Below are 26,820 nucleotides of genomic sequence, written 5' to 3'. Positions count from 1 at the left end.
GAAGAGAAGAACAGTGAGAAGGACGGGCTCTGAAGCCAGATCAACCTCAGTTTGAATTCAGCCCTGCCAGTTATTAGGTGAGTGGGCTTGCGTTGTCAGATAAACCCTAATCCTCAGTCCCTCCAATTATAAAATGGAAATAAGGGTATCTACCCCATAAGGTTCTAGTGACGATTTAATGAAAGCTATGTCATCATCTCAAGTCCTTCACCCAGTGCCTGATGTAGTAAAATACTCAGGGAGTAACAAATATTATCATGCCAGAGTTTTCTGGACATCTAAAACAGTGTTCTCAAACTAGACCTCAAAATGTCTGTGATTCTCATCCCTTCTCACGCCATTCTGACTGCCCCTTAACAGGTCTATGTCTCTCAGCCTTTCTAGAAAAGGCCACTGGGTCCACAGTGAAGTGAGGAAGAAAAACAAAGAAAAAGATAACGCATTCGACAAGTTGTTCCTTTAGCAGCCGCTTAATCATAGACAAGTCAAACCTAGTGACATATGCAAATGACATGCCTGGGACAAGTAAATATACCTTGGCCTCTTGATATCTGAATCTGGCTTTCGAAGGGGAAGAAAATTCACCCAGGAGTCAAAAATGAATAAGTGATGGCTTATAGGAGTTGGATCAATGTAGAATATTCCAAACTCTCAGCTACCAGCCTGGGTACTGAGAAGACAGACCATCCTTACCCTCTCTTCTCAAGGAGGAAAAGCAGCCCTGTTCCCATGAGTTCTGACTCAAAAGGGCCCCAGCCATGGGTGTTGCTTGCCTCTTTGATAAGGGAGACTGGTTTCAGCAACATGAACTTGTGCCCTGGCAAACTAAGTCAAGGGCATTAGCAATGGAGAAGTTTCCTTGCCATCTTCAGTCTTATCTATCCAATCTTTGAGGTGATACTCCCAGGAAGTAGTGCAGCAGAGTCTCGGGGAGCCCTAGGAATCCTCCCCTGTCCTGTCAGAGAGAGGGTGGGTCTCAGAGAAGTTCCTCCCACTTCTCACCAGAGCTTCTGCGTGGAGAGCCGAACACCTGCCTGCCTCACACCAGCCCACAGCCACTACAGATCTTGGTGCTGGGAACACAGAGCCTTGCATCAGCCAACTGGATCAAATGCCAACTATGAGACCTTGTCCAAATTACATAACATGTGGATTCTGGTGTCCCTATCAGTAAAACCGGGGATGTTCATAGGCTTGTTATTCTTCATCCTCAGTCACCATCAATACTCTTGTCATACCGTCACACAGATGAGTCACATATCACTCCCTGAATTAATCCATAACTTCAGATGGTTTACTAAATACAACTGAAGGAAGTCAGAATTTTCTCTTTTTTTCCCTCCAGTTTTATTAAGATTTTATTAACATACAGCATATGTAAGTTTAAGGTATACAATCTGATGATTTGATAAAAGTATATATTGCACAATGATGAAAACAATAAGGTTAGTTAGCAGCTCCAGCCCCTCACATAAGTACCACTTTTTTGTGTGTGTGATTACATTTAAGACCCACTCTTTCAACACCTTTCAAGTCTATAATATGGTATTGATAATTATAGTCACCATGTTGTACATTAGATCCCCAGAACTTGTTCATCTTAAAGTTGCGAGTTTGTGCCCTTGATCAACATCTTCTCCCACCCCCACCCCAGGCAATCACTACTCTACTCTTTGTTTCTATGAGTTCAGCATTTTGGGATTTCACATAGAAGTAAGAACAAACATTATTTGTCTTTCTCTGTCTGATTTATTTCACTTAGCATAATGCCTTCAAGTCAATCCATGTGATTGCAAATGGCAGGATTTCCTTATTCTTTATGCCTGAATAAAAGAATATTTCCATGTGTGTGCATTGAGAGAGAGTGTGTGAGTGTGTGTGTGTGTTGCCTTTTCTTTATCCATTCATCCACTGATAGACACTTGGGTTGTTTCCATGTCTTCACTATTGTAAAGAATGCTGCAAGGAGCATGGGGGATTATTTCTTAATGCTTGCAATTGAACTTACATTGGACAAGAAATTTAACCTAGCTACCTAAGCTGATTTTCACATCTGTGACTTGTATCATTTGTTTTAAAGTACTTGCTACCTTAATAAGTACACCCTTCATAAGTTTATTATTGGCACACAACATACGTAAAATTTCAGCAAAAATTTTTTGAATAGTTCATTTTTCTAATGTGACATTCAAAAAGTGGATCTTTCAAAGTTCAAAGGAAAGTCATGAAAATATCTTCAAAATAAGTCAATAACACTTTTTTTGACCTTTGAGATTAACACTTTATAAGAATTCTTTAAATAAAATGGAAAAGTATTTAAGAATTAGCAAAATGTTTTTTGTTTTTTTTTTTTTAATGAAGGGGGAAAGCAGAGGGGGAGATGAACTATGAAACAGTATGGACTCTAGAAATCAAACTGAAGGTTTCAGAGGGGAGGTGGGTAGGGTTTGGGTTGGCCCTAGTGTTGGGTATTAAGGAGGGCATGGATTGCATGGAGCACTGGGTGTTATATACAAACAATGAATCATGGAACACTACATCAAAAACTAATGATGTACTGTATGGTGACTAATATAAGATAGTAAAATAAAATTTAAAGCAAACAAACAAATAAATAAACAAATAAAAAGAAAAGTGAGTCGGCATTTCCTACCATGTTTCTCCCACTGTTCTCCTAGTGGAAGAGAACCTCACACCCCAGACCAAACCACAAGAGTTTCTTTGGACAGTAGAATACAAGTGAAGCTCTGTGCCATGTCCAAGCAGAAGCAGTAAGAGGCATGTGGTTCCAACATTACCCTTCATCCCTGCCACTGAAATACCAATGTTCCAGATACCAGCTGCCCCTTTCAGAGACAAGGGGACAAGGTACAGAGCTGTAGCTTACCTGCAACAAACATGAATTGTGATCAAGAAACCCATTTCGTTCTTATGAGTCACCAAGAGGTGGGCATGCTCTGTTATCACAGCATCACTCAGCCAAAATCATACAACAGCTGTGAGGTATGAGGGGAAATCTCATTTCACACATAAGGCAACTAAGGAAATCCATGTCTCTTTTCTCCAAACCTTGTGGTCATCCCACTATACTGTCTCTTTCCTAAACAAAGTTTGGTTCCGTCACAGAACTTCTCATAGTTCAGAATTTCTTTTTTTTCTTCTTTTTTGTCTGATTTCCCCCATGATCCAAGCTCCATGAAAGCTAGAACCACATCTATCTGTTTCATCAATTCATCTTTAGCCCTTAGTATAGGTTAGACACCACATCTGGATGAATGAATGAATGAATGAATGAATGAATGGATACATCAGCCTCTTCATTGCCTTGATTCCTGACCATGCTGGAGATACAAAATGACCTCACAAAGAAGTGGAAATATTTTAGACTAAGAACAGACACTGCAGCCAGTGACCTGGCCAGAACCAGGAGATTTAGATGGGCAGCATGCTTATTGCCCAGATTATTCACTTCGCCTCCCACTGCCACCCCTGTGGCTCCAGCCCTGCCTAAGGAAGGGGTGTCTATAGTTCTGCCTGTTGGCACCTCACATGGAGCACATGCAGACCCACCTCTATTCTTCTTCCTCAGACCTGCCCCTTCATCTGTATCTGCTGCCTTGGTCAGGATACCATGTTGCCCAGGCACCCCACCCAGAGACCTGGGGGTCCACCTGGACTCTTCACTTTCTTTCCAAATCTGCTCAGTCACCAAGTCCAGCTGATGTGTGGGATTTCTCTACACCTCCCTGGCTCTCCTGAGATGACCTCCAGGTCTCACGTCCTCTCCTCTGGACTTTGGATCTCTCTGCTCCCCCTCTCTGGTTCCTCTAGAACACCCTCCATACCACTGCTGTGGGTCTTTAAAAATAAGCAAACCACACTTGCGAATGTTCGTTCATAAACCACAGTCAAGCTCCTGCTTAAAGTGTTTACAAATATCTGGCACAGTATCTTTCAAACTTTAATCATAAAAGTCACTTGTTAAAATGCAGTTCCTTAAAAAAAAAAAATGCAGGTTCCTGGGTCCCACCCTTAACCTACTTACTAGGAATCTTTTAGGGAGGGGCCTGGGAATATCTTTTTAATAAATGCCTCTCCTGAGTAGGCAAGTTTGGGAAACATTGACATAGTCTACTCATTAGAATGAGATTCAGTTGTGTTGGCTAAAAATACAGAATTTTGACATAGAGGGGCCTAAACAATAAACTAATTTAATTGTCTCACACAGTAACAGTAAGTTACAGTATCCCATAGAAGAGAGAAAAACAGAGGGGACAACAACAACAACAAACCTTTCTTTGTGCCATTTCCTCCCTTTATCAGGGAGAGACTTTTTCCAGAAGTTCCTCAGGCAGGGTACTGGTCAGAGCTGGTCACATGCTCACCTGTAGTCTAGACCCACCTTGGCAAAGATGAATGGAATCTCAATGACATCATTAGGGCAATAAGGATTTGTCCCCCATGGCTTATCACACTGTGAGCCTAATAAAGTTAGATTTCCACAATCAAGGAAGAAAGGGAAGGGGCCACTGGAGTCCCAGGGAATCGTCAGTGCTGTTCACCAAATATTTCTAGTTCTCCACCCCTTCCAGTTCAGGGAGAGATCGCCCTTCTCATCTCTGTCCGGTGAAACGTGAGCAAGAGTAATGTGTGTCACTTCCAGGAAAAGCTTTAAGAACCAATAGAAGATCTACCACATTCCCTTTTCCTGCCTTGAAATTCATGGAACTAATTTCATGGAACATCTCTCCGCAGGATCCCTGTGGGACCAAGAGGGTCCGAGTATCCCCTCCCAACCCCCAGTGGATGAGAAACATAGGGAAGAACCCAACTTTTGCTGTCATCAACCACTAAGGTTTGGAGGCTCTGCATTCCTACAACACAGCACAGGCTGCCCAGCTGGAAAGAGGACCTTCCAGACCACACAGACTAGAAAGTACACCCTGGAAACACCCACTAGGAAAACTGTACAAAAGCACCTGCAGGAAAATTTCCTTTGCAGCAGCTGTCTTAACAGCTGGAACACTTCCTTCTTGACTGCTGTCTTGCTGGGGGGGGGGGGGGGAACCCTCTGAAAGAAGCAAGAAGCAAGTGGTACCTACCCATGAAAAAGCTGATACCATTTTTCTTTCCCCACCCCTCTCCTGTTAATTCTCTCAAAATTAGGAAACAAGTAATCCCTGCAACAAAAGCATGGACTAAGTGCTTGTTATGTATGAAGCCCTGTGTGAAGCAAGGTGGTACCCCAGCAGCTACACAACAGGGCTTCTGTCATCATTACTCTCATTTTTCAAATAATAAATGGAGGCTTATAGAACTCAATCTGTAGATCTGTAGATGGTACAGATAATGTATGTGGAAACTGCAATTCAGAGCCAGTCAGTTTGACTCTGTTCTGAGTGTGCTGCTATGGTGTCTGTGTCCTAGGGCTGAGGAGAGTGCCAGCTGTGCCACCTGAGAAGCTGTTGCTCCTTTTTCCCAGGGACCAGGTAAGTCCATGATCTGAATGGAGCCTGTCAGGTCATATCTTTCAACTCCGAAGTGCACCAAATCACCAGCAAATGGATGGAATGCAAGGAAATGGCATTCTCCCAAGTCAATCTCATATCTATCCTCTGCATCAGCTTCTCTGTTTTACTATGTCCCTCACCAGTAGCCACATGATGATTCCCTAACAGCAACAGCATCCATCAGGATCATTGAGACAGGCCCCACCTGGGCTGGTCCTGGTCACAAGGAATATAGCAATGCAGGGGCGGGGTCTAGATTAACAAACAGCAATGTTCACGAGGCAAAAGATGACCATTTGCTGCCATGCACTGCCCCTACCTCTATACCTTAGTGCATGCTCTTTTGTTTGTATAGGATGTTCCTCCCAACACTAGCTCCCCTTTGTACATTCTTTATACCTCTGTCTCCCCTGCTGAACTGAAAATGTAGAAAGCCCAGGGAGTACATTTTATAAATTTTCACATACATTGCCTAGTACATAGTAAGGGCTCCATGAACACATAAATGAATACTGTAGCCCAACTGGACCTGGATTTTCATGTTTTTCACAGCACTTTACTGCCTACAAATGCTTTCACTTTCATGACTCTCAACAGCTCTTTAAGTTACTCAGGGCAGAATCCATTCCCCTTTGAAGGAGGAAAATATCAAAGTTGCGAGATTTCTAGTGACTTCGCCACAATCACCAGTGAGTAGTCTATACAGACAGATTCCAGACCATGGTAAACGTGGAGCAGTAATACAGTAATGCTTGCTCAGGACTTAGGAAAAGAGGAGGAGAAGTGGAGAGAGAGAAAGGAAAGACAGAGGTGATTTGGATCCAACCCTGATTCAATGGTCTGACCATCTGCCCATGATAATTTGGCAAGACCCACGTTGAGGGGCTGAATCAATGATTGTTTTTATAGCCAGAGATAAGTGGACACATTTTCACATTGACGAATTATCAAACAGCAATGTTAGTAATGTCGTTAGACTGTAATAGAGATAAAATGTAATTTAGATATGCATATCCTCTCTCTAATCATCATTTGTCCATCAGCCTTGGGGGTCAAGTTGAGTTTAATCTTCCTCAATGGCCGTACTTTTGGTTTCAGTCTCCCGTCCTCACTGTGCATCCTGTAACTTCCATCGAGCCCATCATGGGAAAGGCATGTGTCTGGAAACTGGGGAGGAAGGGTGAGTCTTCTTTGTTAAAACAAGACAAGGGAGGCTTGTTGTAATGCTCCTTTTCCTCAGATCCCCAGCCTTGTCCACACCTCCACAAATACACCCACTTGAATACATCGTTGTATATTTTAGGCAAGTCCCCAATGGTTCTGCAAACACAGATGACTGTGCGTGGATGCTTTCAGCAGCTTTGCAAAGCATGGTGTTTGAATTCTTGAAATCATCTATTTTTTATGTGTAAATAAACAGTGGGAGAAAAGGAGAAGGCATCCATACAATTTTAATGAACAAGATTCCCATCGGTCATCAAAAGAAAACAAAAGGTAGCTTAATGGGCACACGGAAGCTATTTTTCTAGTGATTTTTCTGCTCAGCTCTCCTGGGAAGAGGAGTGGCTTCTAAATTAAAAAGAAAAAATGATGCTCTGAGTATATTTTTTCCTGCCATTTCATTGTCTTTGATCTTGCATTTCCTAAGAAAGAAGCACTTAACCTCCAGTGTCAGATCAATGTTGGAAATGCATGCTTTATTTTAAAATCCTTTCTGAGTACACAGAAACTCTGTGAATCAGGCCAAATCTGTATCTTCGTATATAAATTTACAAAGATTCAAACAATGGGGGTTACATTCAAGCAACCAATATGCTCTAAAACTATTGGCCGAATTCAAACATGTAACTGGTTTTTCATCAACCAGGAATAAATTATTTTTGAGATAGCCATTATTTTTCCATATTTCCTTAATTTCCAAATTTACTTAACTAAATTTAACTAGTCATGATTTTTTTTAAGATTTTATTTTTATTTATTTATTTAACAGAGAGATTCGCAACGAGAGAAGGGACACAAGCAGGTGGAGTGGGAGAGGGAGAAGCAGGCTTCCCGCCAAGCAGGGAACCTGATGTGGGGCTCGATCCCAGGATCCTGGGATCATGACCTGAGCCAAAGGCAGACGCTTAATGACTGAGCCGCCCAGGTGCCCCAACTAGCCATGATGTTTTAAAACCATTTTACACATGGACACCAACCAAGTGGATTCTCCCTTGACCAAAATGGCGGATTCTCTACAGATTTCTCTGGAAAGGAGGGGAAAGGCCCCCACAGTCACACAAGCAGTCCATCATGGATCTGTTTGAATTCCCTTTTCAAGTGAAAGAAGTGTATTATGTTGCCAGAAGGATACTCCATCATCTATAATAAATATTCATCTGTGTGTATCATGCACTTGAGCTGCATGACTGATGAACTCCGGCTCCAGAAATGAATGGGAAACTCACGAAGACAAATGTCACCTTTCAGTGCTGTTCTTTCAGATAAATTGCAGTTAGATTTAAACAAAGTCAGTAATTTCATGCTTTCCAACTGGTGCCTTATTCAGGTCAGACAGCCCCCACTGTCTGCATAAGGATGCTAACACCCAATTTGATTAGTTGGGTTTTGGCAATCTCCACCAGGGAACAGTCAACGATTTCTGCTCAGCAACCTTATTATTGGAATACAATAATGCTAAAGGTATTTATGCAATTTGGCCCATTTAAAATGTGGGCAGCTTCATTCATGGTTTGTAGGAACATACAAAGGTATGGCTCTTTCGGAAAACAATTTGGCACTGTGCCATAAAATCGCATTCACTCTTTGATTCAGGAATCCCCCAACTGGAGATTAATCCAAAATCGTTTGTAAGAGGGACTATTTCTCTTCCAGTCCTCAGAGTTCTTTTTATAGGGGAGGAATTCCATACCCTAGAAGAGTCAGAATCCTCCCGACTTTCATGTTGCCTCAACTCAGAGAGAAGGCCTCGGGAAATGGGTACATTTGGGACATGAAGCACAACAAGAGCCTTCAGACATATGTTGGACTCCCTTTTTCCATGCTGCTTTCCGGAGGCTCATTTTGTTCTACATTGAGCAAGAAAAGATGTAAAGTTGATTCAGGGTGGGGATAAAATGAGGAAATCCATATGCCCAAACCTTATTCTCCATCCGTCTGACTCTAACACTTCTCTCTCATTGTACTAGATCTTATGGGTAGAAGAGAAAGGTTTCACATATTCGCCTCCATGAAATAACCAACAAGCTTTCGACTCCCAGATATCCACTGTGGTATTATTGACTATCCAACAATGGAAAAATTGGGGGACATAATTCACTCCCTGTAATGCTCAATAGTAGGCAGCCATTACAAATAATGTGAGTGGGATGTGCAGAAGTTATTTTAAAATAATGAAGCCAAAAACTGCGGGATGGGTGAAACAGTGTTAGCAAAACCTCACTATTTGCTAAAACCAAGTCATGCAAATGTTAGTGTTCATCACACTGATTTCTCTCTGAAGATAAATGAGGTAAAATGAGTGTGGGTCACACCTGCATAAATTCTCTTTGACTATTTATTTTATATACATTTTTTAAAGATTTTATTTATTTACTTGACAGAGAGAGAGAGATCATAAATAAGCAGAGCAGCAGGCAGAGAGAGAGGGAGAAGCAGGGTCCCTGCTGAGCAGAGAGCCCAATGTGGGACTCAGTCCCAGGACCCTGAGATCATGACCTGAGCCAAAGGCAGAGGCTTACCCCAGGCACCCTTATATAGAATTTTTTTTAAGATTATTTATTTCAGGGGAGAGACACAGAATGAGAGAAAGTTTTAAGCAAGACCCCATGCTGAGTACAGAGCCGGACGCGGGGCTCAATCTCATTACCCTTGCAAGGTTACCACCTGAGCCAAAACCAAGAGTCAGATCCTTAACAAACTGTGGCACCCAGGCACCCCTGTTTTATATGGATTCTTATTCATTTTTCACATGTAGTAATAAAGGGTGCTCCTTCCCTACAGAGTTAAGTTTTGTAGCTCGTTGGATGGCAGAATGGCCAAAGTTTATTAATGTAATCGAGTTCAAAACATTGTGTACTGAAATATTGAGATCTAGAAAGTTTTTATGGAATGTACATGCCAGACCATCCCCTTAGTTACTGTTGCGAGGAGGTAGGAGCAAACACATTTCCATCAGACTCTCCCCCCACAAGCTGAAATGTTTCTAGTACAATTGTTCTGTGTAACTTTGTAGAGAACTCTTACAGTGTACCCAGGCTTTTTTAAATTAAAAAAAAAATAACATATAATCCAGCAGTTGTGCTCCTTGTTATTTGCCCAAATGAGATGAAAACAGTCCACACAAAAAATCTACACACATATTTACAGAAGCTTCGTTCATCATCGTCAACACATGAATAAACTGTGGTATATCCATACAGTGAAACATTATTTGGTGATAAAAACGAATAAGCTATCAAATCATGAAAAGATATGGAGGAAACTTAAATGTGTTCTCCAAGACAAAAAAAAAAAAAAGAGCCAATCTGAAGAGGGTACATACTGTGTGGTTCCAGCTATGTGACATTCTGGGAAAGGCAAAACTGTGGAGACAGCAAAAGGCCAGTGGTGGCCATGGACCTGAGGAGATGGAGGAAGGGGGACTTAGAGAGAGCCCCGAGGATTTTTAGGGCAGTGAAATGATTCTGTATAATCCTGTAAAGCTGATATATGTCATTCATTGTACATTTGTCCAAACTGCAAAAGATACAACACAAAGAGGGAATGTATTCTACAGGAATGTATTCTACAGGACTTAAGCTAATAATAATGTATCGATATTGGTTCTTGAACTATTGCAAATATACCAAATTAACGCAAGACGTTAACAATAGGAAAAACTGTGGGTGGGATTGGGGAGGTACAGGAACACTCTCTACTTTCTGCTTAACTGTTCTAGAGACCTCAAACTGCCCTTAAAAATAGTCTATTAATTTTTTTTTAAAAAATGATCATTCTCACACAATGCCTGCAGTATTACTTCTGCCACCAACTATACATAGGGGGCATCTAAAGCGGTGAAGACATGGGTCGAGCCAGGCAGCCATGACTATCAGAGCAATGAGCAATGCTCCTCTGACATTCTCCTCATCACTAAAGCCAAGAGAAGGGCGCAATGACATCTGAGACCTTGCCAGCATGGACTCTGCCTGCCCCCCATTCCTTTACTCTTGGGAAATTTACATAATTGGAAATAAGTCGGAACATACAGTGTTTGACAGATGCAAAGCCAGCCAATGCTTACCTTCAACAGCAACAACCATGATACTCAGGTGTGTCAAAACTGAGCAGCAATGTCAAAACACTTGTGTTGTGCTGAATTCAAACAGGGAAAAAGAGGACATAAAATTCTGTGGGCTTGAAAAAAATGAGGTATGTTCTGAACTGAGATTATGTTTGATATTAGATTCTATGTTTCTAAAAAATATCACTCTTTGTGTCCTTTGATGGGAATTACAGTTAAAACTGCACTTGAAAACATGACAGGAAAACAAACAAACAAACAAAAAAAGACCAGAAGAAAAGTTCATATAGCGTAAGAGTTGCTATGTTAAGATGCTGAGATTATGTATGATTCTAACAAAGCTTATGACTTTCATCATCACAATGTATTTTTTGGAAGCTGATCATCAATCATCTGATTATTGAACCATGACTCTATGTAAAGTACTCTACATTCTCAGGGAGTGAGTCCTTGGGTATGATGAACATCTTTTATGTCTCAGGCTCAAATATAAAATGGGGAAATTAAGGCTGGAAATTTACCAAAATCCCCTCATTTAAAATGAGGACTAAAATCCAAAGGTCCCCATATTCTTCTTGGAGAAATATTTCTAATATGGATTCTACCACCTGATATTGAAATTCTTGTCTTGGTATCACGAGACTGTGAACAATGTTCTTCTGATTCATCCCTATGTCACCAGTACACGACCTCGTCCCTGACATACCGTAGCTGCCCAGTGAATGAACAAGTGAGTTTGATTACTAGTACCCTGGGCTGCCCTTGAATTAATTCGTCACCAAGAATTGTAAGTTCTTTGACAACCAGGATGATCTCAGCTGGTACTGCTTTAGCGTCTTCCCAAAACACAATACAGGGCTGGTAGGTAAACGACCAATGAACTGATGGACGAATGGAGGGAAAATCTAAACTTAATGAATCTACCAATCCGTCTGGTCTCATTGTGGTCATTGACCTTGAACACTTTAAATCTTACGGTTATAATAATGCCTGGGGTGCTTGAGGGTCTCTGTCAGTTGAGCATCTGACTTTGATTTCAGCTTAGGTCATGATCTCAGGGTTATGAGATCAAGCCCCGCATCAGGATCCATGGCCAGTGCTTGAGATTCTCCCTCCATCTGCCCTGCCCCCACACCCACTCATGGGCACAAGCATGCATGCTCTCACTCACTCTTTCTCAAAAGTATATATATATATATATACATATATGTATATATATACACATATATATGAATACATGTTATATATGAATACATGTAATATATATATGAATATATGTAATATATATATGTGTATATATATGTTTATAAAATACTGATGCTTATGGCTCACTGGATATCTACTGTGCACCAGGCACTGTCCAGAGCATTTTATGTGCCTTTTCTTAGTCACCACATCTCTGTGCTCTAAATATCACTCACATTCCTCTAGTCCAGCTCAGTAAAATATGAGGCTCAGAGGAGCTAAATCCAAAGTTCACAGCTACTGAGAGGTGAAGCAGGGGTTTGAACCCAGAGATTCTGACCCTAGAGCCCAATCTCATCAGCATCTTTTCGTTCTGCTCTTTCCTTATGAGTGAGATCTTCCCTCTGGCAAAATCTGCAGAACAGGAGTAAGATTTTCATCCACAAAGGGTCCTGGTGTATTTTTGTGATTACCAAATAAATCTAACTGGCATCACAGAGTTATTCATCACGGTTTCCATACAGCAGAAGGCCTGCCAAGACGCTGCCGCACTATTTGACCTCACATTGACACAGCGATGAGAAGTCAGATCACAGAGGTAATGCTGCCTTGATTTCCAAACAGATGAAGTCTGGCAAACAATATATTTTTCCACTCAACACTGAGTCCAACTCCAAAAATTTCTAAAGCTGGCCGCAGCAAAATGTAAACATTGTCAGTGCTTTTAATAAAGGATGGTTAATAAAACCTGAAAAGATTAGAGCCAAGAAGCCTAACTTCCTGTGTTTCCCATTATTTAATAATTTATTATATGAAATCCATTGACCTTTCCGTGGGCTTTTTTTAGAGGAAGCCGGAGCGTTAATTATGGTTTAGCTACTTTATTGAGCAGCATTAGCATACAAATAGGACATCAATAACCAATTATAATCTTCGTCGTGGAAAAGCGGGTCTCTCCCCAGCCTCTGTGACTGCTAACTCAGCCACTGAAAGGTCTCAGCAGTTAATGATGGTGGCATTCAAGGCTCTTCTCAATCGACCCCCAGGGGTGTCTCCAGCCTGACCCCCCACTCCGTCCTTCCAGCCAAGCTGGCCCACCCTCCCTAACCAAGGAAAACCTGTGCTCGCCCACCAGTGCTTCTTATCTCATGCTGATCCTGTGTACCCAGTCTCTGGCCCTTTGATTTCTTAACTCTGTGCACCACCCCCCATTCTTCATTTATTCAGCAAATGTTTATTGGACCCTGGCTGATCCCAGTCACTAGTGATATTGAGGAAACACCAGGAACAAGGTAGTCTTGATCTCTCCCCCCTGAGGCTACAGGCTAGTGCAGGAATTGGCAAATGTCCTCTCTAAAGGGCCGCAGAGTGCGTATTTTAAGCTCTGCGGGTCATATGGTGTCTGTCACAACTACTTGATTCTGCCCTTGTAGTGGGAAAGCGACCCTTGACAAAATGTAAGCCAATGGACATGGCGGTATTCCATTGAAAATCTACTTACAAAAACAGGGAGGAGGCTGGATTCGGCCCCTCGAACAAAGTTTGCTCAGAGCCTGGACTCTGGAGTTAGAAAACTGGGTGGGCTTCAGCAAGTTACACTATTTCTCCACACCTCAGTTTTCTCATCTGTAAAATGGGTGTAATAAAATGTTCAGCAGATCCTGGCATTCCCCTGCTAAAACCCCTCCAGCAGCTTCCCTTGAGACAGATGCAGACCCATCACCATGACCTGTGAGGAAGGACTTGAACAAACTCCTTCCCACTTGGCTCTCTTAACCTCTCCGTTAGCAGCCTCCCCAACCCTGACTCCATCTCGGCCATGCTGATCTTCCTTTCACCACCTCTGTGATGCAGCCCCCGCGAGCTGAAACCCTCTCTCTCCGGCTGCATTGTGCACCTCGCCCATCCTTCCCGATCGAATCACAAATACGGTTTTCTCCCAGGGGACCTCCATGACCATCCCAGCTAAAGGCACTCTCACACGTAGGGAAGAATGCCACCACTTCTTCCCGTCTCTGCCCCTCAACACACATCCCGATTTGTGTTGAATTCTTCATTGTAAGTCCCTCCACTCAAGTATCACTCCATGTGTGTTTCATCTTTGGGTCTCCGGCACCTAGACCAGTGCCTGGCATTAAGTCAATCAATAGCTATTTGTGTCACTAATAAATCAATACAAATCAGTAGGCAAATGCATCTTGGACAATGGTATTTTATCTCTTCCACTGTTAAACACCAAACACAGTAGACCAATGACTCACATTCCTTCAAAGAACTGATCTTTTTCTAACATATATCTTACCTTATAGCATGATGATATTTGATCTCTGGGATGAATACGTCATTGACTTGTAGCACTTAATTTGATTGGGCCCCAAATGTCCCACACGGAGCTACCCCTTGGGTTCCTAGGGCTATCTTGTTATTTCTGGGGACATTCCTTTCTACCTATAGAAGAACCACTTCAGACCAAGAACCAGAAGGACCAAGGCATGAAAAGCCGACAGGTCTGGGTTCTGGTCCCAGCTCTCTCAGACTCGCTGTGTGACCCTGGACAATTCAAGCAGCCTCTCTGAACTCAGTTTCGGCAACTGCAAAGGGAGAATAGGAACAGTTTCAGCAACAACAATGTAATATTCTCTGAAGCAGGCGTCAGCTGTTGAGCCACTGGTGTGGACGGATAAAAGTGAGTGAGAAAAATATTCGAACATACCTGCTTCATGGAAAATGGCTTTGAAACAAATACTCCAGTGCTATCCACTCTTGTACAGCTCTCAGCCAGAATGGACTTTCTGGGGCTAAGGCAGTCCCCGAAATGATTAATTATTGTAACAGCAGAAAGGTAGATGAAGAAGCGACAGATGGCTCATGCGAAATAGCCTAGAATCACCTGCTATGAAATTAATTCCACATCTTGGAGGCTTGGGGCTCAGAACACCGTGCAAAAAATGACTGTTGATAAATCGTGTGTGTTTGTGTGTCGGCCTCTCTGCAAACACCTAAATAATATATGTCGTGTCATGTTTTCTTTCCTCCACCTCGTTTTAATACATTATCATTTATAGAAAACTGTGGGGAAACGTGGAACATCAATCAAGCCATTAATTCCTGAGATTATGCTAATGAGATGCCCGGAGCGCTTGTTCCTGGAATAGCTGCTCCCCCAGGAAGGATGCTCTTGGCTCTCCCCAGCGCAGCCCTCCCTGCCGAGATCGGGGGCCGCGGCGCCGCGGTGCAACTCTGGAAAGGGCGCCCGGCACGTCAGGGCTGGCACAGGTACGGCTGGCCCAGCGGCTTCCCTGGCAAGCTGCGGATGAAACCGGGACGTGTGAAACACGAGGGGGAGGAAGGTGGGAGACCCCAGCTAATGAGCTTAGGGCCTCCGCCACAGCCAGGGCTCCTGCTGGGGAGCAAAGTGGAGGAGGAAGCCCGAAAGGAAATAAAGAGCCTCCTCGATCGGATTGCTGGTCAGCTGGCCTGGCGCGAGGGGGCCGGAGCAGCCGTGACTTCCATTCATGGGGAAGGCAATCCGGGTCATGCGGTGGAGGCCGAAGGAGAAAACCTCCATTATAGTAACTATCACTCACGAGGCGCTGATTGGCCGCCCTGCAACCACGGGGCCCCTCCTCCTGAGCCCTGTAGCCCCCTTCTCTGCAGGGACCAAAGAGGTGAGTCAAGGTTACCCAGCTAGGGAGGAGCTGGGCGTGCCGAAGAGCCAGGAGGCTACATCCGCCTGCCTGTGCTGGCTCTGTCTTGTACCCGGCATGCAGATGAAACTTGTGGCTTTTTCTTTTTTTTTTTTTTTAAGATTTTATTTATTTGAGGAAGAGAGCGAGAGTGAGGGAGAGAGCACAAGCAGGGGCAGACTCTCTGCTGAGCAAGGAGCCCAACGCAGGGCTCCCTCCCAGGACCCTGGGAGCATGACCAGAGCGGAAGTCAGACGCTTATCCCACTGAGCCACTCAGGATCCCAAAACTTTGTGGATTTTAATTCACTCTTTCAAAGACCTCCAGAGAAACAGAGAATGGGTTTAGCCCAGCACTGTCTTTAAGATGCATCAAAACAAAAATCACAGGCTAGAAATGGATATGAAGCAGGAGTGGGTGTCCTGCATGTAGACTGTGGTGGCAGTTAGTCAAATCTATATAGGATACAGCTGCATCAACACACACACACACACACACACACACACGGGCAAAGTAAGCTTGTAAACTCTGAATAAACTCTGTGATTGAGCGAACATCACCTTTCCACTTGTGGTGCTGTGCTATAGCTGGGCAAGACCTTCCCATGGCGGGGGAGCCAGGTGTTAGGCACACAGAACCTCCCTGTACATTTATTTTCAACAGACTGAAAGTTTGTGTCTCACCCCAAATTCATCTATCGAAGCCCTGAGCTCCAGTGGGATGGTACTTGGAGGTAGAGCCCTTGGGAGGTGATTATGTTTCGATGAGGTCACGAGGTCAGGGCCCCCATGATGAGATCAGTGCCCTCGTAAAGCTAGGAGGAGACACAGCAGCATGATGTGACTACACAGTGAGAAGTCAGCAGTCTACAAGTCAGGAAGGACTCCTAGGCCATCAGTAAGAAAACAATACACAACCCAATGAAAAAGGGGGGGGCAAAAAAATCAGAAAAGGCAATGGGAACACAAGTGGTCAATAAGCACACTTAGGGGCTCCTGGGTTGCTCAGTGGGTTAAGAGTTGGACTCTTGATTTTGGTTCAGGTCCTGATGTCAGGGTTGTGAGATAACGTCTCGTGTCAGGCTCCCCACTCAGCACAGAGTCTGCTTGAGATCGTCTCTCTCCCTCTGCCTCCCTCCTTGCTTATGCAGGCACGCTGGCTTTCGCTCTCGCTCTCTCTCTCTGAAACAATAAAGAAGTAAATCTTAAAAAAAAAAAAAAAAAAAAGCACATGTAAAGATGTTCACCTTCACTAGTAGTCTGGGAAACATAAATTCAACCAACAAGGATATGTCATTTCGCATCATCAGATTTATGAAAATTTAAAAGTCAGACAATACCAAGAGCAGAGAGAGAGGTCACAAAGAAACAAAATTGTCATAGATTCTGAGGGAGCGTGAATTTTTGCAACCAGTCCAGGAGCCATATGGCAATACTAGGTCGACCTGAAGGTGTGCCCATCTGGACGTTGACAATGCCTCTCCAAGAGGATCCCCCCAAGACTCTCCCGCAGAAACACGAGCGTGTGCATGGAGCTTCATTTAAGACAGTAAAGCATTCGAAAACAAGCTCAGCATCGATTCACAGGCAGTTCCGACTTCTTCAGCTGGGTCCCGTTCTCCTGGGGTTCAGCTCGGCTGAAGGACAAACTTCCTGCCGGCAGCAGCCTCTCATGGGGGCAGTCCGGGCTGCCGGAGGTCGTGCTGAAGTTCTGGCTTTTCTGACACCAGGTCCAGGGAATTCAAACACATTTGTGAACTATAAACATACTTCCCTGTTCTAAGGGCCACGGTCAAGTTTGGGAGCTGGACTCTGTTCATGACTATAAGAAGGTGGGCATGTGGAATCTTCCCTAGACCAAGAACACACCAGGGCTGAGAGGAGGGAAGACAGAAGCTGGCAAGCTTCAAAACAGGTGAGCAGGACACCTTGTGTATAAAATCTACAAAGAGAAGGTGGATAAGGCAGCCTGGGGCAGAGGAGGAAGCTTGAGGCCAGGGGCTGCTGGTGAGCAGCTATTAAATGGAAGGATGAAGGAACCACTTATTGGTCCCTCTGTGCCAGGTGCTTTCCAAAGTTTGTCTTGTTCAACGTGTGAACATTCTCCCTGCTTCGCGGAGATGTCAAGATGGAGTTCCACGGCACCTCATCAAGTCGTAGTTGCGAGTGATGGGTCCAGGGTTCAAAGCCAGGCCAGTCACACCCCAGAAGTCACTGTCATTCATCCCTTGTCACCTCATCGCCTTTCCCTAAGGTGAAGTCTTTTGCAAGCAATCTATTCGTTTGCATTTTGGTTAATTCTACCCTGTACCATTAACCCAGATTCAGGGCTGGCTGGGGCACGCATTCATTGAGTTTGGTAGCATCGGTGGGGGTATGAGTAGGGTCTTTGGAGGCAGATGGATGGAGCTGTCTCTGGAAAGGCCCTAAAACCCTCTTAACTTTCAGTTTCCTACGCTATAAAATGGGGGTAAGAGCAATAGTCCTTATTCCATCGGATGAAAAGAGGTAACACTTAACAGCAGGAACAGCCGGTTCCTGATGCAAGGCAAGAGCTCCATGAGAGCCAAATATTCTAAGCATTTCACATGTGTCCATGTTCTTTCCCCTACTAGATTCTACGTACCTCCTGGGAGACACGCTACCTCCTATTGATTTTTTCATGCGCTGCACAAGGTCTAGAACCAGGCTTTCTTTCTGGTGGGGGTTAATCCACAGTACGCTGCACAAAACCAGTCTTTAACTGGACTGCAAAATCTGGAAGCAGCCTTACTATACCCTGTGGCTTTACATGCACGAGTTCTGAAAAACTCCAGCCCCAGAATAAACATCAGGGCTGGCCAGCCTGCGCAGGATTGCCACCAAAAGCTGGAAGTAGTATGAGCCCCAGAAATAGAAGGCACATCTCCTAGGTGTTGCTTGGTTTACAGTAGTGGGTCCACCTCATGCACATCCAGAAGAGTTTCCCTGTCTGTTTTTCTGAAATGTTGAAATGCTTGTAACACATCCTATTGTAATTGGAAAACATTAAAAAAAACACACACACACTTTTAAGATCTAGGGAGTGAAGTCTTTTGAGAAACAGCCTGCAGAAGCTGCCCAGTCATATTTGTTGCCGTTCATTACGTCATAGTCAGTTAAAATAGGGGCATCCGAAAGAAGAACGCCAGCAACAAAAGGAGCTTACAGTTGCCTGTCAGCCCGGGCACAGGCCATTTGTCATTTGACCTTCACCATAACACTGGCAAAGGTCATTGTTAGACCCACTCTACAGAAGAGAAAACTGAGATTGCAGAGGAATAGTCATGTGACAAGATACACACACACACACACACACCCGTGCAAGGGAGGAAAGACAAACCAAAGGAAGCTAACTCCAAAATAAAGTTCTTTGCTTTGGCCTTCCTACAGCTACCTCATTACCAAAGGCACCTCTCCTAACTGATCGATGACCTCTTTCTTTTTTTTTAAAGATTTTATTTATTTATTTATTTATTTTTATTTTTTTATTTTTTTTAATTTATTTTCAGCATAACAGAATTCATTGTTTTTGCACCACACCCAGTGCTCCATGCAATCCTCGCCCTCTCTAATACCCACCACCTGGTTCCCCCAACCTCCCACCCCCCCCCCCGCCCCAGACAGAGATCACAAGTAGGCAGAGAAGCAGGCAGAGAGAAGGGTGGCAGCGGAAGCAGGTTCCCTGCTGAGCCAAGAGCCTGATGCAGGGCTTCATCCCAGGACCCTGGGATCATGACCTGAGCCGAAGGCAGAGCCTTTAACCCACTGAGCCACCCAGGTGCCCCTCGATAACTTCTTTTAATGTTTCTCAGCTTAAATGGCTAATTCATGAATCAGTTTCAACTTCTGCTTAAACCTCCACAATGACTTTCTCCCTTCCTCTTGACAACAGGGTAAGCCTTGCCCACCCGGCACACAAGATGCGTCTTTTCTAGTCCACTAGAACAGCACAGAAGAGAGGCAGGCCGTCTGGACGCCGGACGGAGCTGGCCTGTTGGTCTGCTGCGTGGTTCACTTCTCTCTGCCTTGGTTTTATCACCTCCGAACGGGAATGCCAGCCCTGAACCATCTCACTGGGTCGTTGTGAAGACAGAGTGAGATAACGTATGTAAAAGCATTTTGAAAACGTTACAAGCGCTATACAAATGTGGGCATCATTATTACAGAGGCAATAAAGGGATTGATCTTGCTGATAAATGACCAGTGTGTTTTCGTGCCTTCGCGGTTTCCAAGAACAGCAGTAACTGCTACTTGGCAGATATATCCACGGCAGTTACCCAAAGCCCAGAGTATTGGGGAAAGGCACAACTTGGCCAAATCCAAATGATTTTAAAAGACTCTATAAAAATAAACAAGTATTCCAATATAATTAATTCCAGTCCCGTCAACCCTTCCTGCTACGTGGAGCCTTGTAGCTTGTTATGAAGCAATTACCCTTTGAATCCTTTTAATCCCAGCTGATCATTTTCAGTTTTAATTGTCTTGCTGGGTTTGAATGTTGTTATAGTTCAAATGCAGCCAATTAGCATGGGCCCGGCCACCTCGTGATGATTTCCATGCAAAGAACACGGCCCTGGCGTCCCTAGCGGACTTTGTCCGGGGTTTTCCCAGCAGCCACCGCTCACACCCTCAGGTGCTGCCTTAGGGGCCAGCCGAGGCTCAGAGAAAGCCCCAGCAGCAGTGGGCCACACTTGCCTCGACAAACAGGATAATATTCTCACCATGCTAGTGCCAAACGTGTCCTCGATGGCTGGGCAGGGGCAGGAGGCCCTCATTTCTAGAAGTGTTTAATCAGACGGCACCGGAGAGAGCTGAACACCTGGCTGGGGGTGTAGAGGGGCGGGAGGCTAGTCTTTACAATCGCAAAGATGTCTTCCCTCCCTGGAGGCCTGTGGTCCGATCTGATTTGGTAAGTGAGAGGACAAATGCATGCTGCACAGAGGTTAAGAGTGCAGGCTTCAGGGGCGCCGGGTGGCACAGTCAGTTACATGTCCGACACTTGATTTCAGCTCAGGTCATGATCCCGGGGTCCTGGGATCAAGCCCCGCATTAGGCTCCAAGCTCAGTGGAGGAATCCCGCTTGAGGATTCTCGCTTTCTTGTATCTCTTTCTCCCTCTCTCTCTCTCAAATAAATAAATAAATCTTAAAGAGAGAGAGAGAATACTGCCAGCTTTGGAACCAGAACACGTAAGTTCATATGCCGTCCACTGGCTGTAAGAGCCAGAGCAAGAGGATACATCTTTTCTGGGCGTGTCCCATCATGAGAGTGATGGTTGTGACCCAATGTCTCTGTGCCTCCGTTTTCTTACCTGGAAAATGGGGGTAATAGTAGCAGTTACTTGGTAAAGGAGTAGGATCTGAACTCCCATACCAAATGGAGGCGAGGCTGTCAGGCTGAGAGACCTCTTGCACACCCTGCGTGAAATATGGTACAATCGCTTTGGAAAATCATTTGGAAGTTTTTTAAAAGTTAAATATATACCTACCCCTGACCCAGGTGCTTTTCTTCTAGATCTATAAGAAAAATGAAAATATATGTCCATACAACTTTCACATAAACGAGTGTCGGTTTATTGGTAAAACCCAAAAACTAAGAGTGACCGTGTGTCCTTCCATAGTGACTAGATGAACAAATTGTGGTCTATCCCTACAACGGTATACTACTCATCAATAATTATGAATAATCCTTCATAAACACGGATGAATCTCAAAATAATTACACTAATGGAAAAGAACCAGACCCTCCCCCTGCCAAAAAAAAAGAGTACATCCTATAGGATTCCATTTGTGTAAAACTCTAGAAAATGCAAACTAATAGTTAGTAGAGACGGAAAGGAGAGACAGCAAGGGGACAGGATGCTTTGAGGGTAACGGATGTTCATGATTAACTTGATTGCGGTGCTGTGTGCACGGATATGCACATGTGTAAAGCCTTAACAGAGTACACTTTAAATATGTCTACTTATTGTGTGCTAATTATACCTCAATAAAGCTGATTAAAAATAAAAGATGCCTGATAAACCAAGCAAGTGTTGGGTGAGAAGGGAAACAGAGCAATGAAAGATAAGGAGGAGGTATGGACCTGAATCTCTGAAGCCCCTCTCAAGCAGAGCCATGATCCCCAATCTCTTTATTGCCAGGACCAGACTTTGACCTACCAGAGGTTAGGCAGAGAGCAAGTGGAGAAAGAAAAATTCTGACAATAGACCAATAGACTCTAGTCTTAGGTAAAATACTGCAAGTATGTGGGTAGAGCTGGTCTACTCAGATATGTATAGGGTTAAAAATTGGGGTGACTTATTTAGAAAGGAGTACACAGGGGTGCTTGGGTGGCTCAGTTGGTTAAGTGTCTGCCTTTGGCTCAGATCGTGACCTTGGGGTCCTGGGGTCCAGCCCCGCATCAGACTTCCTGCTCAGCAAGGCGTCTCCCCCTCCTTGGGTTCTCTCTCTCTTTCTCCAATAAATGAACACAATCTTTAAAAAAAAAAAAAAAAGAGCGTGCGCACACATACGCACACATGCACACATACACAGAGAAACTTAAAAAGAGTGCCAGCAACCAGGGTGGCAAGATGAGAATACATTCGAAAGCAAGCAAGTGTTTGCTGGAAGCAATCACTCTGGGCTTTGGTTATTGCTAATGTGTCAGACAGTGGCAGCTGAAAGAGCTCCATCAAGGAAGGGATGAATAGGCGTTGAGAAACCAAGGAAATCTCAGTGAGTCAAAGGGTCAGCCCCCAAAGACGGGGAAAAGAGACGGAGCAGAGGCGCCGCAAGGGATAAGGCAGAGCAGACGTAGGTGCTTGTATCACTGCCCAAAGCACCCAGGCAACTGCCAGGGACCAGCATCAGCTGTCAGCGCTTGCTACTAGTAGATATAAGTTAAGAAGGGTTGAAAGAGTCTACCTGAGTCTACCCCTCATTTTGGGGATAAAACAACTGGGGCTCAGAGGGAAGAAGTAATTTCCACAGAACGATCTAGTTTTTGTGACTGGACACCGCATTGACCACCTCTCAGGAAGAATCTGAAGGGCGTCTGGGTAGCTCCATTGGTGAAGCGTCTGCCTTTGGCTCAGGTGATGATCCCAGGGTCTTGGGATCAAGCCCCGCATCAGGATTCCTGCTGGAGGTGGGGGGGGAGTCTGCTTCTCCCTCTCCCTGTGCTGCTCCCCCTGCTTGTACTCTCTCTCTTCCCTTAAAAAAGGAAGAAAAAAAGGAAAAGAAAAAAAGAGAGAAAAGAATCTGAGGCAGATTGGGCAGACGCTAGAGCCAGCTGTCTGGCTTTATAGCCTGAGTCTCCCCCACTTGCCTGGAGGCTAACATATTACGAAGCCTGCTTTCTCACCTGTAAAATGGAGTGAGCCAATAATACCACCTCCTTGGGGTTGTATCGGTCTGGGGCCTTCCAAGAAACAAAACCAATGTTTTGTGTATATGGACAGAGAGAAGTAGAGAGAGGGAGATTTTAAAAATTTGTCTTATGCGCTTGTGGGATGTGGCAAGTGCGAAATCTGCAGAGTAGGTCAGTGGGCTGGGAACGCAGGGAAGACAGGCAGGTCAAGTTCAAAGGCAGTCTGCTGGCAGAAGTCCTTCTTCCTTCGGGAAGGTCAGTCTTTTTCTATCTAGGTCTTCCATGGATTGGTTGAGATCACCTACTTTATGGAGTTAATCTCATCGAAAAATACCTTGAAGGATGGGGTGCCTGGGTGGCTCAGTGGGTTAAGCCGCTGCCTTTGGCTCAGGTCATGATCTCGGGGTCCTGGAATCGAGCCCCACATCGGGATCTCTGCTCAGTGGGGAGCCTGCTTCTCTCTCTCTCTCTGCCTGCCTCTCTGCCTACTTGTGATCTCTGTCTGTCAAATAAATAAATAAATAAAATCTTTAAAAGTAAATAAATAAATACCTTCGAGGAAACATCTAGACTCACGTTTGACGAAATATCTTGGTCTTGCAGCCCAGCCAAGCTGGCACATAAAATTAACCATCACAGAGGTGTTAGGACAATAAACCTCACCCCCTCCCCAACACCCCTTCTTCCTGCCAAACTGCCAAACAGCTTTTATGTTTAGATTAAGCTTGGTAAAAATTGGCCTCCCCATCTTCTCCGTTTACTTTCCGCTCATACTCCCTCTTTCCAAACATCTGGCACCTCATCGGCCCTGTCCTGTCTGCCCGAGGTCCTACCACAGTTTCCCTTGCAGATCTGCCCTCTCTCACAATTCCCTGGGCTCTCAACCGGTGGCCGCATGTGAGAATCATCTGGGGAGTTTTTAAATATCCCCCAAACTAGGCCACACTACAAACAAATTAAATTGGAATTTCTGCAGGCATATCCTAAGCACCAGTCCTTTTTCTTTTTTTTTTTTTTTTTTCGTTTTCTTTTTTCTTTTTTTTAACTCCTCAGGTAATTCCAATCCCCAGTGCACAGCCTCATCTATCTTGCCCTCGATTCCTTTCCTTGAGATCCAACCAAGAGCGGAAGGTCAGAAATCTCATCTCCTCCAAACTGCTGATGGATTAAAAGTTTGCTTGCCTATCATTCCTCTGGAAACTGTGTCTTGATGGGTACATGATTCACAAGACAGTTGCTGAGAATCCCAGACAGACCAGTAGGGGAGTCAGTCTAGGGTGCTGTGCATCTCCCATGGCCTTTTGTAACATGCCACCTCCTTGGAGGGTCAGCCTTGCTCATTCCACAGCTCCTGGAAGACACACGTTCATAGCTACGGTGTCAGTGGCAGCAAGAAAAGAGAAATGAAAAAATTCAATGAGGCAGATCAGCCTAATCAACTCGGGAGGCCAACGAGACACATGAATTCAGATGCCACTGGTACAGACCAGTAGAAATAAGGACCATCATTAACGAACCCAATGCCGTAGCATCCAGCTTTCAATTCTTCAAATCCTCACCACTGTAAGTCGATCTTTTAACCCCCATGTAAAAGATGGGCAGACTGGAGCTCAGGAACAATAAGCAACATGGCCAGCACTGTGCAATTCAGAAGACCAGAGTATGATTTCCAAAGCATTTCCAAACCCATTGTCTCACTGGATCTTCGAAACATCACCTCTCATTTCTCTCAGAAAACTATACTTCCTTTTGTCTACCATTTTACAAAGGTATGTATTTCACAGGAATACTTACACAGGAATACTGATGCCTTAGGAAACTAAGGCATCAAGAGTTTTTTTGAGATATTTTACGCTAGTCACTTACCCAGTAAGCCACAGAACCAGGATTCGAGCCTTCATTTCCATGGGCCGGCTCTCCCTGAGAGCTGTCATCCCATACAGCACTGTCATGCCATTTCTGGCCCTCTCAGAAAGCTGAAATGCTCTCTGCCATTTTACTAAGATATACAAATATTACAATAACTTGGGGTGCCCGAATGGCTCAATCGGTTGAGTATCTTACTCTTGATCTCAGCTCAGGTCTTGATCTCAGGGTTGTGAGTTCAAGCTCTACATTAGGCCCCATGCTGGGCATGGAACTTACTTAAATATGTATATGAACATATATACATTTTTATTACAATACCTTGCCCCACTTAAAATAACTCCTTTAATTTTCTCCAACCCTCCGTCCAAACAATGGGCTCCCACCAACCATATTTTTGTGTGACACCCTACAGCTGCCTCAGAATGGGACCACCAATGGGTCTCTTCCTCAAGATTCCCTTCCTCAAGAATTTGGAATTATACTGAGATGATATCTCTTTCCCCATGTGGCCAGAGCTGTAACAAGTCGACTTAGAAGCTGAGAAGTAGTAATAATGTGGAAATCACCAGCAATGCTTGCCAGATATTTCCAGCTCCTGCTTCCTGGGCACATGGTAGGATTGCACACAGTGATTGCACTTTCTGGGCCCCTTGTGATTGGGTGGGTCCATGTGCATAAAGCCTGCCAATGAGTTGTAAGAGGACAAGCTATGGACACTTCTAAGAACAATCACTTCATTGCTGCTGTGGGACCTTGAAAATCCTCCGTCCCTCACCCTCAGAGACCAAAAACATCTGGCAGCTTTACCAGCCTGGGTTTTGGTGTAAGGAGGCACGGAGTGGATGGAGCTCCGAGCCCACTCAAAGTAGACAAGGAATGTGAGCAAGAACGAAATCCTTGTTTCTATAAACCACTAAGATGTATGGAGCTGTTTGTTAATGCAGCCTCACCTAACCCATTCTGATGGATAATTACAGAATAAGAGTAAACCCTTATAAACCCCTGAAGGTTAGGGATTGTGACTGCAGCATGACCTAGGGCAAGGGTTGGCAAAATAGAGTCTAGGGGTTGTGAATTTTTCTTTAGGGAGACAGAGAGAGAGCACTAGCACAAGCAGGGGAGGGGCAGAGGAAGAGGGAGAGAATCCTTGAGCAGACTCTGCACTGAGCTTAGAGCCTAAAGTAGAGCTCGATCCCATGACCCCAAGAGTCAGAATTGTAACTCGGGCAGTTATCAAGAGTCAGACCCTTGACTGACTGAGCCATCCAGGTGCCCCTGAGCTGTGGCTTTTTAAATAAAGTTCATTGCAATGCAGCTACTCTCCTCATTTGTGTATTGTCTGTGGTCTCCTTCATGCTATAACAGAGCTGAGTGACTACAGATGGGCCTAATGAAAAGCCTAACATGTACAATCCGGCTCTGAATAGAAAAATTTGCTGACCCCTGACTTAGACCATCCTCACTGATGACAACGACAGCAGATACTCACATGGCAATGGGACTGTGCCAAGCACTATTCTAAGCATTTGATGTACATTAACTCGTACCATGGTTTCTTTGTCTCCATGTTGGCACCCTGACCACCCTGAACACCTAATTCACAGCAGAAAGCCAAGCCATGTGGGTTTAAAGTTTTCATTTCCTCTCCATCACCTACCTCTCACCTGCTATTAAAAAAAAAAAAAAATCCAAGCTCCTTCTCATGACATACAAGGCCCTTCAAAATCTGAGCCTCTTTTCCCTCTCTAACTTAGGATGCACCTGCCACATAATGCCAACACATAGTGGGGGTACAATAAATACTTACTGAATAAATGAATGTTTATCCTCATGCTGATACGGACTTCTAGGAACTGAGCTGAGGGTCATCTCTACCTTCCCCCAAAATAAATACCATCTCCCTTCCCTTTCCTG

Source organism: Mustela nivalis (assembly GCF_964662115.1).
Source record: "Mustela nivalis genome assembly, chromosome: 2".
In the NCBI taxonomy this organism is placed as follows: domain Eukaryota; kingdom Metazoa; phylum Chordata; class Mammalia; order Carnivora; family Mustelidae; genus Mustela; species Mustela nivalis.
This window is presented reverse-complemented; position numbering follows the sequence as displayed.